This window comes from Myotis daubentonii, chromosome 9 (genome assembly GCF_963259705.1).
Source record: "Myotis daubentonii chromosome 9, mMyoDau2.1, whole genome shotgun sequence".
Lineage (NCBI taxonomy): Eukaryota > Metazoa > Chordata > Mammalia > Chiroptera > Vespertilionidae > Myotis > Myotis daubentonii.
In genome coordinates, this window is record NC_081848.1 from 59,804,935 (window position 1) to 59,824,230 (window position 19,296).

Genomic DNA, 19,296 nt, shown 5'->3' on the forward strand with positions numbered 1-19,296 from the left:
TCATAATTCACTTATTAGTTATATTTGTTCTTTTTAAGATTATGTAAATTTTCCACAAACAAGAACACATTCTCTGTGAAAAAGAAAAAAAGTTTTAATTCTTGCTTCCAAATCATGACTTTTTATTTTTTCTTCCTGACAGTGGTTCTGAGGTCAGCTGCGCCCCCCCCCCCCCCAAATGGGCTCCCTGGACCATATACCCTTTCCCCTGCATCCATCCTGCAGGCCTAGCAGAGTTGGGTCCAATTCTGTTTCTGTTCTTGCCTGCTGTGTGCTCTTGGGGCCTCAGGATCTCCTTTCCTCTTCAGTGATGGCAGTCACAGAGCACTCAGGTCTGGGCAGGCCTTACGCCATGATCCTAAAACAGAAAGCCCCACCAGTATATAGTCAACAAGAAGTGAAACAAGAAAGGGGAGATGAGGTCCATCCCCTTGGGCTTGTGAGCCGCTGTCAGACCTGAATAAAAGAGAAGTCCCTTCAGGATGTGAGCAGAGCAGAGACAGCAGTGTCATCCATACAGGGTGGTGGTACAGATGAAAACAAACAAGAAAATCGCTGATGGTACTTTGCACAAAAAACGTGGTGGACGATCACTGTCATGCCACAGGTCAGACAGTCACCAGCATGCCTTCCCCATTGCAGGCACCACGGGTCTCTGCTCTCAGCCCCTCGTTTCTCAGAGAGGGTCTGTGGACTCTGATGTCCTCTGACATGTAAAAATTTTAAACTAATTTTGGTACTTTTAGTGATATTTTTTTTACAAAGCAATAAATGCAATTCACATGAATTACACATCTCAGCATGCTATTAAATAATCTTCATCAGCGTCATTCTAATTGGCTAAATATTACTTCCTAATAGGGAATGAAACATAAATTATTTAACCAAATGCATTTGGTTTTTGTTTATATTATTTCACACCTTTTCACCATGGTAAGATAAAGACTTTTACTTGCATTTTTTGATGTATTACTTTATTTTTTTCCTCTCAGGATACAAAAAGCAATTATAAATACTGTGGAAGATACTGCAGATTGGCTCATTAAACACTAATTCTAATTCCCTTTTGGGTTCTCTTCTGCACTACGTTATTTGAAAAGCTACATTTACTAGACTCCAGGGTTCTGAATTTGTCATAGATTCCATCAAGTAAAATCCTTTTTGTAGGATGTGAAGGTGGAATTATGAACCTGTGGTGGTGGCCTTGGGAAAGGAGAATGGACCTCCAAAAACAGAGAGGCTGTAGTGTTTATTGCTCTGGAGTATCTGTAGCTGATGTGTTGGGTATAGGCCTGGGGCATCATGGTTACTGAACAAGGTCTATATTTCAGCGTAATCACTGATTTCTTTAAACTCCTGGATGTTATCTATTGAATGCTTCTATGTGCACATATTGTGCAGTCATGTGCTGCATAATGATGTTTCAGTCAATGGTAGACTGTGTACACACTGGTGGTCCCATCATAATAATAAAAGGCCAAGAGACGTCATGACCAAAATGACCAAATGACCGGTCACCATGAGGTGCATGGAGCACCTCTCCGGCCTGGCGCCCCATGGGGCAGGAGGTGGGAGGCGGGGTGCCTCCTCGCAGCAGTGGGAGGTGGGGCACCTCCTTGTACAATTTCAATCATGTGCTGGGCCTCTAGTAAGATTATAATGGATCTAGAATATTCCTATTGCATAGTGGTCCCATAGGATTATAACAGAGCTGAAAAATCATGTTAACATTGGAGCACGATGCATTACTCATGTGTTTGTAGTGATGCTGATATAAACAGACCTAGTGTGCTGCCAGTCATACAGAAGTATAGCACATACAATTATGTACAGTACATAGCACTCAATAGTGATAATAGATGACTATGTTACTGGCTTATGTATTTACTATCCTATACTTTTATTATTACTTTGTTGTATGCTTTCTACTTGCAATCAAAAAGGTTTGCTCTAAAACTGTGCTGTGTTATACCAGCAGCAACCTCCAACACCTCCTGTTTACCATGTCTCTTGATTGCATCATTTTATCTTATGCTTGATTTACTCTAGTGTTGTTTTGTACAGTAAAATGCTGTAAGGTTTGTAGTCAAAGAGCCATAGGCTATAATATATAGCTACTAGGTGTGTAGTAGGCTATACCGTCTAGGTTTATGCAAATGCACTCTATGGTGTTTGCACAATGACAAAATCACCTAATGATGAATTTCTCAGAATATATCCCCATCAATCAGTAGCTCATGGCTCTGTATATGTTATCTAATTACATCCCATAAAAGCTAATAATTTGGGATTTTAGCTATTAACTCATTCTGTAACCTGAGATCAATAAGACTAAGCACGTCAAGTACTTCAGGAATATACTTACAACAAGTAAATGGAATTGAGAACCCAAATGCAGGTGATCTGACCCATTAGCTCATGCTAATTCCAATTCATCACGTGTCCTGTGGCATCATCTGCAAAACTTGACATCCTTCTCTTGATACATGCAACTTATAAATTATGTAAAAGTTGTCTCAGCCTTAATTACTTGCTGTGGGCAAATAAAGAAGTCTGTAAATAAATATATTTTTAAAATTTAAAATGTAATCCTGGTTGCTAGTGCACACCACTATTTTGCTAAAAGACAAGCACCTGTTGTTTGTGAAAGTTGCTCCACGCAACTAAACCAGTGTTGCTTAGGCTACTTATTCTCGATAACTGCCTGGTATGCGCATGAATATACTGCAGACTGTAAGAAACTGTACCCATGTTTGTGAAACAAGATTGCATGCAAGTGATAGGTATAAGTCCCATGCTTGTTCACCAGGCATATGAAAGTACTGACAAGGACAATGCACTACTGAGCCAAAAGAACATAGGTGTTTCTGAATTGCCCAGGATCCCAGGTAAGTTAGAGAACCCAGTCTGTTATAATGAATATCTGAAAACAACATTAGTCTTTCTCGTTTTACCTCTCCTGAGGGTACTGAGCTGCTTGCATACTGTTTCACTGATAGCATAAGGTTCACTTCCATCACTTTGCTCTGCTTAATTAATGAACAGATCCAAACAAAGGGTCACTTTGATCAAAGCAACATTTGGGCGTAAACAGCAGGCAAAAGTAGTAAGTGACTAAGGTCCTGGAACAGTTAGTGCAACCTTCCTTTCCGTTGTCTCCTAGCTATTTTATTGCTAAATTGACTGACGGGATGATTGGCTTGTTAGATGAGAATTTATGTACACCGTTTTCAGGGAGCGTGCCTCTTTTTATTGAAGACCTTGAAACTCGGTCTTTTGTTATGGGAGTCAGCCAAAAACCTAAATTCAAAGTGAGCATTCAAATATAATAATTGACATTTGTCTCAGAATGTTTTGTTTTTCCAGGCAAAGTTAATAGCTCACTCCTCTTTGCTTCCTTAGCACCTATGTTTATTGCACTTATCACATTGAGTTATTTTATTTGCGAATGTTATTTTCACTCCCTAGGTATTTTGCTGCTTGACATTTTTAATGAACATTAGCACTTATGACAGTAGTTGATATCATGAAATGAGAAATAAATCAATGAGTAAAAAAATAAAGCTTTCTCAGTTGCTAAGAAGTGGGCTCCAAAATCCTGGGGTGTAAGACAGAGGAAGAGAAAATATATCAAAAAGGAAAGCTAGGGACAACTTTTCCTCTGGTGTATTTATTTGTAAGGGTGTGTATGGATAGTTAACACAGAGCTAAAATTAATGCCACAAGGTAATGTGATGGGTTAGGAGAAAATAATAATTGTAGTTGTGCACAAGTACAGATAAAGTCATGCTCCATTGAAAGGTGATCTTCACAAATAAAATAATACACTATTAACTCAGAACCAAAACTGGAACACCTAATGCCTCTAAGCTGCAATTTCTTAATTGTCAAAATGATGATGATGGTATTTGACTCATATATCTCTGAGAGTTGATATAAGCAATACATAAGAAAATATGTAAATGTATTGATGGATAGTCAATTAAAGATCACTGTTCTAGTTTAGATTCTGCCCCTTTTGAACTGGTACATGCTATTTAAATTCTCTGACTCTCTCCATTCATGGAAAGAAAGAAAAATAACTATTTTCTGTGGTTGCTGTGTAAGCCCAGGGTTTCTGCTCCACCCAGCAAGATTTTCTCACATAATGATATCAGTGCAGATAAATCAAGCGGATGGGTAAAGAATGAGGGTGATGGAAAAGATGGCATTAAGGATACTGACTGAATTTTCCCCCTAAAATAACCAGCTGATTGGTGATAGCAAAGTAGGGGAGACATTGATGATACTTAAACAAAATTCAAGTGTTTTTTAACCCAAACTCGCACATACAAAAACCAAATATTTAATGATTCAATTAAAAAAAAGTTTAGTGCTTCATCTGGATGAATTTTCCATTTCAACCAATCCAAACAAAAAATTATTTGGATATTGCTCTGTTCCAAGAGTTAAAATCCTTTCAAGACAAAAAGAAATTAGTAGGATAGTATATGCTCTTAAGAAGTCCAATGTCTAGTGGGGAAAATAAGGTAATGTTGCACAAATAACCTTGATTGTATCAAAATATAATTTGATAAATACCAAAAATTAGGCATAAAGCTTATTTTAGAGGCTCTTGGCACGGTGTGGTTACTAGCATAGAATTTATCACACTGAGCCCCCATTTTCTTAAACTTTATTTGTTAACAAATATTTATAGAGATATGGATGAATAGGAATTAATGGATATCTTTGATATTTCCATATTGAATGTAGCATTTCCCAAGTAGGATATGTAGTCTGTTCATTTGCTGGATTTTGGCTTCTCAATCACCGTGCTTATAGTAATGGTGCCCACCCTTCATGTTTGTATCTCAATGAATGATATCGCCACATAGCTTGTTTAGGTCACCAAGCAAAAAATGTAGGACTTGTAAATAGCATCTCCCTATTCATTCAATAAATTATCAAGTCCTGTTGATTTTACATCTTTAATATTTCTCAATTTTTTAAACCCTCATCATCCTTATTTACATGGACTAAACTCAGTGACTTTATTGTCTATTACTTAAAGTATTATGATGCTCCCCTCCCTTTTTTTCTGATTCTCTGCGCTAAGGTTGCTGTATTTTAAAGGAAAGTCTGCCCATATCATTTTCTAGCTTATAACACCTCAGTGGTCTCTCATCATCTTTTGGGCAAAGCTAAATTCTATAGCACAGCTTCCAGGGACCTCCACAGTATAGGCTCTGCGTCTCTCTCCCTTTATCACCAACTCCTCTTTCACAAAAGATTTTCCAATAATAACAACAATGATAATTATTGAGATTCTTAAAAGATACCCTACTCTTTTAAATTCCTGAGCTTTTACTAAAGTTTTGCCCATGTTTATAATTTTCTCTTTTTTAAAAAAATTTGTCTAAGTAACCTCTTTTCATTCTCTAATATTATAAAGTCCCTTGTCTTTTCCACTAATACATTCTACACAGTCCAAACCTGAAGGATGTGTGAAGTGAGCTACGTTTTTACTAGCAGACTGCTCACCCATCTATCCTAGGATTATATCATGGTGGTTAAGACTGGGGCTCTGAAGGAAGTGACTAGGGCTTCTAGTCCTTTCTCTACCACTTTGGGAAGTTACTTTAGCCTTTCCAACATACCCTATTCTCATCCTAATGAAGTTTAAGTAATAGTTAAATCATCAAGTTGTAGTGAAGACTGCTTGATATTATGCAAATAGAACAGAAGGCCCAACACATAGAGAAAGGCTCAACAAATATTGCCTTTTGCACCAGTCCTTGACACATTGAAGTGAAATTATTTCTTAATGTTTTCCTCACTAGACTGTAAAGATTTCAAGAGGAGATAGAGCCCCTGTTTATTCATCTGTGTATCTCCAGAGGAGGGCCCAATGCCTGACACATGGCCACTACCTCATCGCTGTTTGTTGAACCAAAACAAGCATATGGACCTTGCTCTGTCATTTGTACACAGTATTAGGAATATGGTCACATTGTAAAAAAAACAAAAACAAAAAACAAAACACACAAAATAAAACTCATTCTCTCCATATTCAGATACAGCATCTATTTTGTAGATGAGGAAATTGGGGCATGAAGGAATGAAAGTAATGTCCCAAGTCAAAAACTAGTGAGGATCAGACTAGGTCTGGCACTAGATTTTCTGCGAGCAAAGCCTTTGTAAGATGAACTCTAGCACAACACGTGCACAGTATGGAAACACTGTTTCTCTGAAAGCTGTCCACATTAACTTTAACTGTCAGACATGGTATTTAAGCCTGTCATCATTTGCATCAATGCATCAGGGAATTCAGGTTTTGCATCAAACAAAAGCCACAGGTGTGATTCTGTGGGCAACAGAATGCATTCAGGAAATAACACTCTACTGATGCTTGAGCACACCATAGTTAATGGAAATTGCAGTGGGCAACTTGATTGAAATGAAGCATTGGACTGAATGAGAAGCTCTTCATAAAATACTTGTCCTGGTAGGAAAAAGTTTGTTCAAGAAGAAAAAAAATCAGTGTGACTTTCTACTGTCTAAAAAAAAATACTACCATAAATAGGGCATAAGGAATACAAGTAATTAAAGCAACTATCAGTAAGTATCAAGTCATTTTCTTTGGTAAAATCTAAATGCATTAGCGGAGCAGGGAGGTTAGATTTTTGCCGCTTACTGGCACTAAGAACATCAGGCATGCTGTATTTGGCCTGATCCACTCTCACTAGTGTTTCTGGGCTAGAGCTTTATCTGATTCCTAGAAGGACTTCCTTTCCGACTACTTTCTAGAACTTGTCCATTCTTCACAGAGAAGAGCATATCTTTTCTCTACCTCATAGCTTCCTCAATACACAGGGATCATAGGCACTATGATGTAGTATATTATATTCCAGTAGTAATGTATTAGGTGGAAGCATGTAGAACTGCCCATATTTAAAAATTTTTGACCTCCAAAAATAGTAGATTCATTTTTTTTCTAATAAAATATATGGGCTTTGAACTCACAAACTGCTATCTAGTCTTCATGTTGGTATTCTTAAGATCTGAGAACGTTTTGTGTGGAAAGTTGTGAAATAACCATACAAAAAGCCCTAAAATATATAAAACATGGATCTAGACGCCTGTGGGCATGTGTGTGTAGGTACTGTGTATTTGTATCCATGCACACAATGTATGAAGTAATGCAAGCAATTGAGAAGGGGAAGAAAGCCAACATTTTTTCACTGCCTCTCAGATGCTCCCCTGCATGTGAAGGGCTCTTTTCTTATTCTTCATTTCAGCTTCACAGCCTCGAGACGTTGGCCTCATTGGACCTGGTACAGAAACAAACAAAGAGCCTCAAATAAACCAAACTACTTAATCAAAATTATGTAGGTTTAGCCAGGCCTTAATTTATACCCTAGCCCGGTTGTCTGAAAAAATCTCCCTTGTTTCTAATGCACATTGCCACAACACATTTTACACTTTTATTTTGTCACAATTTATGTGCATATAAATTCATGAAAGTCAAAATCTAATCAGGGCAGGGACATGATCGGATACTTCTGTGAGTGCTCAGGAGTCAGTGGCCTCGAGTCAGTGCAACCTGACAGACACACTGCCATCCCCCACACCTGGCACCAGCATGAGATCACCGAAGTCAACTCTGCAGACTGTGAAACTGACATACAATTCTCTTTCTTCGGTGACAATGGGAAAACAGCAATCTCCGCCACAGAAGAACAACTCAACACAAAGCATGAGTGTCAGGAGTGTCATTTTGTGAAGAGACCTAAAATTATTGTGCCAGTTTCTATCATTCTAGTCATAGTGGCTCTGCCTATAATGGTAGCGAGGAAATAGTTTTATACTATTGTGGTAGGAGAGAGACTGCTGTGATATGTACTATATATATATATGTACATATATATATATAGTATATATATATATGTGTATATATATATATGTAGATAAAGTAATGTTAAAGTGATGAATGGAATATTATTCATCTGTGAGAAAGACAGAAATTCCACTATTTTTGATAACATGGATGGATCTTGAGAGCATTATAATAAGTGAGGTAAGTTAGACAGAGAAAGAAAAATACTGTAAGGTATCACTTACATGTAAAATTCAGAAAAGCCAGAGGAGAATGGTAGTTACCGGGGGCTAGGGTGTGGGAGAATTGGGGAGGTGTTGGTCAAGGGTACAAACTTGCAGTTAGAAGATGAATAACTTTTGGAGATCCAATGTACAATTAGCAATTTTAATCAACAATAATGTATTATATACTTCAAAGTTGCCAGGAGACTAGATCTTAAATGTTATCATCACAAAAATTATGTGACATAATAGAGGTATTAGCTAACACCACAGTGGTAATTATTTTGGAATATATAAATGTATCAAATCAACACTTTGTAACGTTAAACTCACACAATGTGATACATCAATTATATTTCAATTTTTAAAAGTGTCTACTATTCACTGGATCCCATATTATCTCATTGTCTCACTCAATTTGAGCAAGGTATCATTATTATCCATTTTATAAATGACAAAACTATACATAGAGAAGTACAGCACAAAGTGACTAAACTAATAAGGAGTAGGCTCAACATTGCTACCTAGATCTATCTGACCCCAGTATCTGAGCTGTTATCAATAGTGATTTGTTGAAGTGATTCTGTTTGGGAAATCACCACCATAGTCAGTATAAGTTTCCATCATGAATTTTGACTTAGATAAAAATTACATGTTACAATAGCAATTAATATTACAGAAAATATGGACGAGTAAAAATAAGAAAATAGGAAGTGATCCCAATTTCTACATATCCAGAGACAACTACTACTTACACTTCGTGTAAATCTTTTCTATAACTCTTCTGGCAGCCTGGGCACTTGTCTAGAGGACATATACCAATTCTGATATGCTATGTATAGATCTACATATAAATTTGAGTCATGCTGTGATCCTGCATCATTATTTTTATCTACCCTCAGGGCTGGGGATAGCCAGTCTACTGATATCCAGAAGATTCCTTCTTTTTAGGGAAAACCAATACCAACAGTGAAACCTATGGGGTTATTCATAACAGGCAAATACTCAAATCTTTCCACATTCACTTTTTTAAAAAAAATTATTTTTAATTGCATTTACTGGGGTGATATTAGTTATTAATATTATATAGGTTTCAAGTGTGCATTTCTATGATATATGATCTGTGTATTACACTATGTACCCACCACCCAAAGTCTAATCTTTCATATCCATATATTTGGCCCTTTTACTCTTTACTATTCCCTACCCCCTTCAATCTGATAACCACTATACTATGTTTGTGTCTATGAGTTTCAGTTTTATATTCCATACTAGAGGCCAGGTGCACAAAATTCATGCATGGGTCGGGTCCCTAGGCCTGGATGGCAATCAGGGCTGATCTGTGGGGCAACTGGCAGGGTGTTTGGGGAGCCCACCCGCTCTCACCCACCTTGGCTGGCCTGGCACCGCCTGCTTGCCAGCCTCGCCCCCCGCCACCATGGCTAGTCAGGGCCTATGGGCTGGGGGCAGCTCCTGCATTGAGCATCTGCCTCCTGGTGGTCAGTGCACATCATAGCAACAGGTCGTTCTACCTGTTGTTCTGCCATTTGGTCAATTTGCATATTAGGGTTTTATATAGATAGATATGAGTGAAATTATATGGTTCTTAGCTTTTTCTAACTTATTTTGATTAGCATTAAAGTCTCAAGGTCTATCCATGCTGTTGCAAATAGCAATATATAATTTTTCTCATGCCTGAGTAGTATTCCATTGTATATATGTACCACATCTTTATCCAATCATCCATTGAAGGACACTTTTATTGTTTCCATGTCTTGGCCACCATGAATAATGCTGCAATGAACATAGGGGTGCACATATTATTGTGAATAAATGTTTTCAAAATTTGGGGGTAGATACTCAGAAAAAGGGTTGCTCAATCATATGGTAACTCTATTCTTAATATTTGAGAAACATTTATATTGCTTACTACAGTGGCTGCATCAATTTATATTCTTAATAGGAGTGAGGGTTCCTTTTTCTCCATAATCTCTCTAACGCTTGTTATTACTTGTCTTATTGATAATAGACATTCTAACAGGTGTGACGTGGTATCTCATTGTAGTTTTGATTTGCACTTCCCTAATAGCTAGTGAAATTTAATATATTTTCATATATATGTTGGCCATTTGTATTTCTTCTGGGGAGAAGTGTCTATTTAGGTCCTCTGTCCATTTTTTCTTTTTTAATTCTCACCCACGTATATATTTTTAAATTGATTTTTAAAGAGAGATATAGAGAAACATCCATCAGTTACCTCCCATGAGAGTTCTGACTGGGGATTGAACCCATAACCCAGACATGTGCTCCGACCCAGAATTGAACCCCAACCCTTTGGTGCATGGGAGGACACTCCATCCAACTGAGCCACTCTGCCAGGGTCTATGCCCATTTTTAAATTGGATTGTATGTTTGTTTGTATGAGTTATTTATATATTTTGTATATTGACCGCTTTTCAGGGTTGTTGTTTGCAAATATCTTCTCCCAGTTGGTTTCCTTTTTATTTTGTTGGGGGTTTCTTTTGCTGTGCAGAAGCTTTTTAGTTTGATATAGTCCCATTCATTCATTTATTGATTTTCTGTTTGGATGATCTATCTAGAGCTGTCAATGGAATATTTAGGTCCCCTACTATGATTGTGTTTTTGTCAGTTTTTCTCTTTAGTTCTATTAGTAGTTGCTTTATATATTTTGGTGCTCAATGATTGAGTGCATATATATTGAGAAGTGTTATATCTTCTGGATGTAGTATCCCCTTTATCATTATAAAATGTTCATCTTTGTCACTTCTTACCTTTTGTTATCTTGAAATATATTTGTCAGATATAAGTATGGCTACACCTGCTTTTCTATGGATGCTATTTTTTGGAGAATTGTTTTCTACACTTTCACTTTGAGTCTATCTTTGTCTTTGCAGCTTATATGTGTCTCCTGAAGGCAGCATATGGTTTCCAGAATGTTGATTGCCAGAGAATCATGACTGCACCTCTGTGTTTTGTTTTAGCCCAGGTCACTGGGCTCAGCTGCAGCTCATACTGCCCACTCCTACAGGAAGGCTCACTAAGTCACATTGCTCCTACCAGCTGAAGGGAGTGCCAGCCACAATCTGATTCCTCCCCTCTCTGGAGTGAGCTGCACAGCGAGCACTGAGCAGCAGGGCTGCATCTGTGACTTTTTTGATCTCTTCTCCCTTCTTGCTCCCCAGTTTGCTCCTACTTGCCCAGCTTTAGATGTTTCAATGAATGGATCTCTCAGATGTGTTTGAGCATTGAGCAGGGAATCCTTTGTTGTGTTATAGCTGTTAAAATTGTCGAGACTTCCAGGGCAGAGTCCAAGTAGGTCTCTCATGCCACCATTCCTCTGATGTCACTCCTCACATTAACTTCTGATTAACTGTCTTTTTAACTTCACTTTTACTGTAACTTCAAAATCAGCCCTCATATGAATAGAAGGGCCTTTGGATTTAGCTAATAAAGCTATCCCCAAAGGCTAATATTCTATTTAATGAGAGACCTCAAATCATTGCTCATTAATCAAACAACTGACTGCAAAGCATTCTGTTATTCTTACAATTAAAGCAAGTAAGACCAGAAAGTTAGATGGACTTTGTTAAATGAGACAAGAGTCTACATTCATTTCCCTGGTATAGTTGTAGGTAAAGTTCATTTAAAATATAACCTTAATGTAAAAACAGTGATTTTACAAGTGTTTATATTTTAATACTTATTTTTGAGATTGTTGGTACTGGATAACCCAGAGTGAGGTATAACAGGATGGTCTTAGCTGCAAACAACACTGAATTATGATTCAGTTGCTTAAGCAGAAAAGATTTATCATCTTATGAAAATGGCTCCAGGGTTAATTAAATCCTTTGCCTAACAATGTCATAAAGGATCCATATTTTTTCATGTTTCTTTTCTGACATCTTCAGGTTGTCAGTCTTATATTAATTCATGGTTACAGGCTGATTTACAAAGTTTTAGGCATTGTAGAAAGAATGTCATCAGAAAAATAAGGCCTTTTCTTCCCCCATTGGTGATAATCAGTTTTATGTGTCAATCGGGGTAAACTATAGTACCTAGTTTTATAATTAAACACTAATCTAAGTGTTACTATGTAGGTATTTTTTAGATGTAGTTATCATCTACAATCAGTTACCTTCAAAAGGGAGATTATTCTGAATAATCTGAGCGGGCCTCATCAATCAACTGAAATTCTTTAGGAACAGACCTGAGTATTACTTGTGAAGAAGAAATTTCACCTCTGGACTATAACATAAGCCCCAGCATGGGAGGTTTCATCCTGCCCTCCCTGACAGCCTGCCCTATGGATTTTGGACCTGTCTGGGCAGTCCAAAATTGTATAAAATGATTCTCTACAATCTTTCTTAAATGTGTGCTAGAGGCCTGGTGCATGAAAATTTGTGCACTCAGGCGGGGGAGGGTCCTTCAGCCTGGCCTGTGCCCTCTGGCAGTCTGGGAGCCCTCAGAGGATGTCCTAAGCCACAGTCTGGCCTCCCTCTGCAGGAGGCAACTGGGTGGGCTGATCAGGGGATGGAGCAGGCAGTGAGTGGCCGGCCCTGCCCCCCACCCCCACCGCTGGTAGCTGTAGCGCCCCCCCCCATCACCATCCCCTCCTTCTGCATGTGCCTTGGCTGGCCTGGCATCACCTGCTCGCTGGCCCCGCCTCCTGCCAACAGGCCATTCCACTGTTCAGTCAATTTGCATATTACGCTTTTATTATATAGGCTATTGCTAGTCTATTTATCTGATGAACCTTGATTGATAAACCACGTTTTTTGTTCATTTGTTAATCAGGGATAAAAGCTTTACCAAAAGCTACTCCCAAAGGTCTTCCTGCCACATCACATTGGAAAAACTGTATTAGATGTTTCTTCTGAAAAAGTTGCTGTAAAAGGTAAAGTAATTTCTTCTTATTAGGAGTTACCTCCAGTCACTTAGAGTAGGGTGGACAGAGGGATGAAAATGCAGATTTTCTTAGCAAAGCAGTGGATAGTCATTAGTGAAATGTTTACAGGAAGAGAACTATCAGCATCCTTTCCTCACAAGCAAGGGTATAACATTATGTAACAGAAAGATGATCAACCCACGAATAGTTTTATGGTTCTAAAACTCTATCCAAAATCTTCATGAAATATTAGCTTTGTCCCATTACCTCTCGGTCTTTCAGTTTAATCTTCAATAAAAATGAAGAAGCAGAATTAAATGAACTTCAAGCTCTTTCTAGCTTGTTCTGGGATAGAGCTGCGATTCTGTTCTGTATAAATTTGGTGAAATTGAACACATCCTCCTGAACCAATTCATATTTTTCCTCCTGTATTAAGTCCTCTATTACAGCCTCACAGAGTAAACTTCCACTCAGCATTTTATCAAGGCCTTATTATCATATGCAGGAGGCAGCTGTTTATATAAAAAATTCATAACACTAGGAAGAATAAGATATAACTCCTATTTTATCATCCCTTTTCCTCTGTCCCTGCTACTCAAGACTCAGGCCAGGCTTTACTGTTCACGAGCTGCCCCCATGGGTGCCTGGCACAAATGTTCTTAATGTTAGACTCTGAGTGTTGAAGACCAAAGCATTTTCACGTTTATATTTTTAGTTACAACTTTTAACACTTCTTAGAATTTAGCTAGGGAAGTTTCTAGACTATAGTTATTTTTTGGCATGGAAAATTAATAAAAGAATACAACAATGTTGCTGTCTTATTTTTATAATGCTTTTTTTTTGTTGCTGGACACATATTTTCCCATAATTGGATGAATTCAGATCTGTCATTAGGTTATAGTAAAGGCAAATATATAATCCAAGAACAGAATCGCATTAGATAAAGGAGTCAATCTCACACTTTCTCTCATTAAAAATAAGTTATTTTACTTGGACATGCATACAAAACATTACGTAAGCAGCCAGATCAGTTTCTCTGTGCTGGATCCCACCATCCTACATTATGAATAATACATTGAATAACTCCTTGTTACCTGCATAGTTTGGGAAATTATCAGCAAAAAATATGGTTGAAAAACGTGTATGCCATCAAAATCTTTCTTAAAACTAAGGCATTTTATCAGCTGTCAAACCATGACAGCTCTTTCCTGTGTGAAAATTAGGAAAGAGACAGCAATAATGAGTTTCCAGAGCTGTGCCACTACTTGGTATTTAAACTATGATCTTCCCAATTTGATGAGAAAAGAAGCTGCCTTTTTCATGACAGAAAATGTAGAGATTGGAGCATCATCTGACATAAAAGAGACAGGCAATAAAATTGTGGTAGATGATCATTTTACTGAAAAGAGTCTAAAATTGGAAATTCTATTATTAATTAATAACATGACCCTGGGAAAATCAATCTCTATGATCTTAATTATCCTTGTTCATAGAATAAGAAGTTTGGAATTGATGATCTTCAATGACCCTTTGAAATTCTTATATTTCAGCGCTGACTAACCAATTTCTAAAATGAAACTTAAAAAAAAAAAGACAAGAGCAGGCTCTTTGGGTTGGGTTGAATCTCTCACCAATGTATTATGGGCTAAATGGTCTAAATAATAAAAAAAATGAGACCCCTGTCTTTGGCCCAAAACTGAAATTATGGAAATGTCAAAGATTTTTGTTTGTTTTTTTATTGAAGGTCCCAGGATGATATCATGTGAGGCTTTTTTTGAGATGATATTTTGTGCTTTCAAAAGAAATAAATAAACCAAGTAGCAAAGCTCACTTTGAACACTTTGAAAGCAAAGGCTGTATTATAAAACTACCCATCAATTTGATTCACTATTTTTTCCAAACCATTTTTATATAATACAACCTTAAATATTCTTGTGTTTTTAGAGAGTATGGCAAGCCCAACATTTTAAATATGGTATAAATGGTAAATACTGAGTGGCAACAGCGATCTTGAGAAAGATAAACAAAGTTGGAGGAATCATGCTTCTTAATATTAAAGTATACTACAAGGCCATAGTAATCAAAACAACATGGTGCTGGAATAAAAGCAGACATATAGATTTATGCCTTTATAGTTAATTAATATTTGACAACAGAGGCAAAAACACACAAAGGACTAAAGATAGTCTATTCAATAAATGGTGTTGGGAAAATTGGACAGATACATGCAAAAAAAAATGGAACTAGACCAATTTTGTACACCACACAGAAGAATAAAGACCTAAATGTTACACTGAAAACCATAAAAATCCTAGAAGAAAACATAGGCAGTAAAATCTCGGACACTTCTCATAGCAATATTTTTTTCTGGTATATCTCCTCAGGAAAGGGAAACAAAAGAGAAAAAAATGAATACTTCGAACTAAAGAGTTATACATAGCAAAGGAAACCATTGACAAACAAAATAAAAAGACAACAAACTGAATGGGAGAACATATTTGCAAATGATACATCTGATATCCAAAAGCTTATAAAGAACTTATAAAAGTTAACACACACACACACACACACACACACACACAAAACAATCAAATTAAAAAGGGCTAAAGACCTGAATAGACACTTCTCCAAAGATGACATACAGATAGTGAATAGACATATGAAAAGATGCTCAGTGTCACTAATCGCCAGAGAAATGCAAATTAAAACCACAGTGAGATATCACTTCACAGCTGTCATAGTGGCTATCATCAATAAATCAACAAAAGTGTTAGGAGAAAAGGGGAAACCCTTATGTACTGCTGGTGAGAATGCAGATCAGTGCAGCCACTGTGGGGAGGTAGTACTCAAGAGTAGATAGGATATATGGTTCCTCCATGTCCTCACCCAAACTAGATATGGTAATCCTTCAGTTAAAAACAAAGTTGGAGGAATCATGTACCTTTTCTGTGATAGTGTTTACATGATTGTCCACATTGACACATTTCTTAGAACTATGGTCTAGGAGAGCTGAATTTTACCTAAGTCATTCCTCTGTGAACCTGCCTTTGGGACAGTCTAAGAATTCATTAACAATTGTCTTTCTTTTCCCTTCAATTGACTACATTAATATAATCAACAATCATATACTATATTACATGCAGGATGTAGGGTATACACATTTAATACATAAGAATTGTAGGACCATTTATACTTTTCTTTTGCTTTTAATGCCTTTCTCTTATATAAAAACATTTTATCTTGCTGCACTTGTCACAGAGACTCTGAAGCCTTGTTATATTTAAAACTTGTGCCCTGTTGCACAGATTTATGCACATTGAAAGGAAATTAATTAGAAGGTGGCCAGTGGGGTGGGAATTGGTGAGACGGGCCAGACACACCCTGGAGTCAACCTCCCATGGTTCCTCTCTGGCCGGCTGAAGTTAGGGTGGCTGGAATTGCATCGGCAGAGTGAGTGGGGTCCCTCTGGAAGGTGGGGTCCCTCAGCCTGGCCTGTGAGGATCAGGCCAAAGCTGGCTCTTCAACATCCCCCAAGGGGTCCCAGGTTTTGAGAGGGCAGTTCTTGGGTGATGCACCCTGGAATTGGGCTCCCTCCTCTCTGGTTCCAGGGTGAGTCACCGGAGAATCACAGCTCAGCAGCTCCTGTGTTGAGTGTCTGCCCCCTAGTGGTCATTGTGTCATAGCTACCAGTCAGCAGGTCGCTTAGCCTTTTATATATATATATCGCTTCTCGGCCTTTTGGCTAAGATCAAGTGTAGTATCTGTTCTTATCAGTTTAATATATATATATATATATATATATATATATATATATATATATATAGAATAGAGGCCCGGTGCATGAAATTCGTGCACTGGGGGATGGGGTTCCCTCAACCAGGCCTGCCCCTCTCACAGTCCGGGAGCCCTCAGTGGATGTCCTACTGATGGCCACAGTCTGGCAGCAGAGGCTTGGAGCAGGCATCCCGTGTATGTGTGTGTGTGTGTGTGTGTGTGTGTGTGTGTGTGTGTCTGTCTGTCTGTCTGTCTGTCTGTCTGCTAGGGCCTGCCCCCAGCTGCTCCATGTAGGCTCAAAGCAGTTGCTGTGTGTGTGTGTGTGTGTGTGTGTGTCTGCTGGGGGCCTGCCCGTAGCCACACCATGGAGGCTTGGAGCAGGAGCCCCTCTGTGTTGATCTCTCAGGCTCCTGGCCTCCACTGCATGTTGTACTCTCCCTTGAGCTATGGCCAGGATGGGGTTGCTGCTTGCAAGCCAGGCTTTTTGCTCCCGGATCACCATGGTGACCGTGGAGCAGGCCCAGCTGGGGGTTGCGCACAGGCCGGACTTTCCCACTCCCAAGTCTCCATGGAAACTGGGGAGCAGGCCCAGCTTGGAGCTGCCCACAGGCCGGGCTTGCTCTCCTGCTCCCCGATCCCCATGGCAACCGGGAAGCAGGCCCAGCTGGGTGCTGCCTGCAGGCCGGGCTTTCCTGCTCCCATATCAGGCCCAGCTTGGGGCTGCCCTCAGTCTAGGCTTGCTTTCCTGCTCCCGTATCACCATGGCAACTGGGGAGCAGGCAAAGTTTGGGGCTGCCCACAGGTCGGGTTTGCTTTCCTGTTCCCGGATCAGGCACAGCTGGGGGCTGCCTACAGGCTTCACTTTTCTACTTACCGATGGCCAGATCATCACAGTGACCCAGGGCCCAGTGGCACTTTCCTGCTCTCCAATAGTCATAGGGTCCCGTCTGGGGGTGGGGCTTAGCAGTGCGGGGCTTAGGCAGCACGGGGGTCCCGGCTGGGGGCTCAGGTGGCACACAGGGGTCCCGGATGGGGGCGGGGCTTATGCCCCGCTGCCCAGGGCTGCACATGGAGGCCGAATGACAGCTTGCGCTGTCCTGCCTTTCCTGTAGTATAAGATAGAGGCCTGGTGCACGGATGGGGGCCGGCTGGTTTGCCCTGAAAGTGTCCCGGATCAGGGTGGGGGTCCCACTTGGGTGCCTGGCCAGCCTGGGTGATGGGCTGAAGGCTGTTTGCAGCTGGTCACACCCCCTTCAGGGTGGGGGTCCCCAATGGGGTGACTGGCCAGTCTGGGTGAGGGCCTGAGAGCCGTTTTCAGGTTGGAGGGCAACTTAAGCTCCCAGCCTCTCCTTTTTTTCTTTTTTTTTATTCTGGGATTTATTTACCTTCTATAGCTGTCACTGGAGCTGAGAGCCAGCTCCAGCTCTGAGGCCAATGCCGGCTGAAAGCAGGTATCTGGGTTTATTTAACTTCTATAATTGAAACTCTGTTGCCATCACAGCAGCTCTAAGCTCTGAGGTCAAAGCTGGCTGAAAGCAGGTCTCTGGAGCTTGTTTCGCTTCTATAATTGCAACATAGTTGTTTAGAGTGCAGCTCAGAGCTGGGCTGCGGCAGGCAGGGAACCTTGCCTTCCTCCATCACTGGAGCAAGCAAGCCTCCTGTTCGCTTCAGCTGCCTGGCTGCTGGCCACCATCTTGGTTGGCAGTTAATTTGCATATCCTGCTGATTAGCCAATGTGAAGGGTGTCGGGGTTATGGTCAATTTGCATGTTTCTCTTTTATTAGATAGGATGATGCATTTTAATGTTTCCTACCATACTGAAGAGTTAAGAAAAATTTAATCAAATTTGGAAGGTTTTCATCAAATATATAAGTACTAGGGGCCCGGTGCACGAAATTCGTGCTCTGGGGTGGGGGGGGGCGGGAGTGTCCCTCAGCCAAGCCTGCCCCCTCTCACATACTGGGAGCCCTCAGGCGTTGACCCCCATCACCCTCCAATCGCAGGATAGGCCCCTTGCCCAGCCTGACGCCTCTGACAGAGGCGTAGACCCCCATCACCCTCTGATCACCTGATCGGCCCCTTGCCCAGGCCTGACGCCTCCGCCAGAGATGTCAGGCTTGGACAGGGGACCCCCACCTCCCCCGATCACTGGCTCTGGCCCCCGCCCAGGCCTGAGGCCTCTGACCCAGGAATCATGCCTGGGCAGGGGACCCCCATCTCCCTCTACTCGCTTGCTCCACCCCCCGCCCAAGCTTGACGCCTCTGACCCAGGCTTCAGGCCTGGGCAAGGGGACCATCATATCCCCCCAATCCCCGGCTCAGCCCCCCGCCCAGGCCTGATGCCTCGGCCAGAGGAGTTGACCCTCATCACCCTCCGATCACCAATCACCGGATCGGCCCCTTGACCAGGCCTGAGGCCTCCGGCAGAGGTGTCAGGCCTGGGCAGGGGACCCCCAGCTCCCTGCGGTTGCAGGCTTCGCCCCTGCCCAGGCCTAACGCCTTTGGCCTAGGCGTCCAGCTCGGGCAGCGGGGAC

At 40.4% G+C, this 19,296-nt stretch overlaps 1 pseudogene; it reads left to right on the forward strand.

Annotated features, from left to right (window-relative positions):
• The first annotated feature begins 16,710 nt into the window (after positions 1–16,710).
• On the forward strand, positions 16,711–16,884 carry LOC132242474 (U2 spliceosomal RNA; annotated as a pseudogene).
• The last annotated feature ends 2,412 nt before the right edge of the window (positions 16,885–19,296 follow it).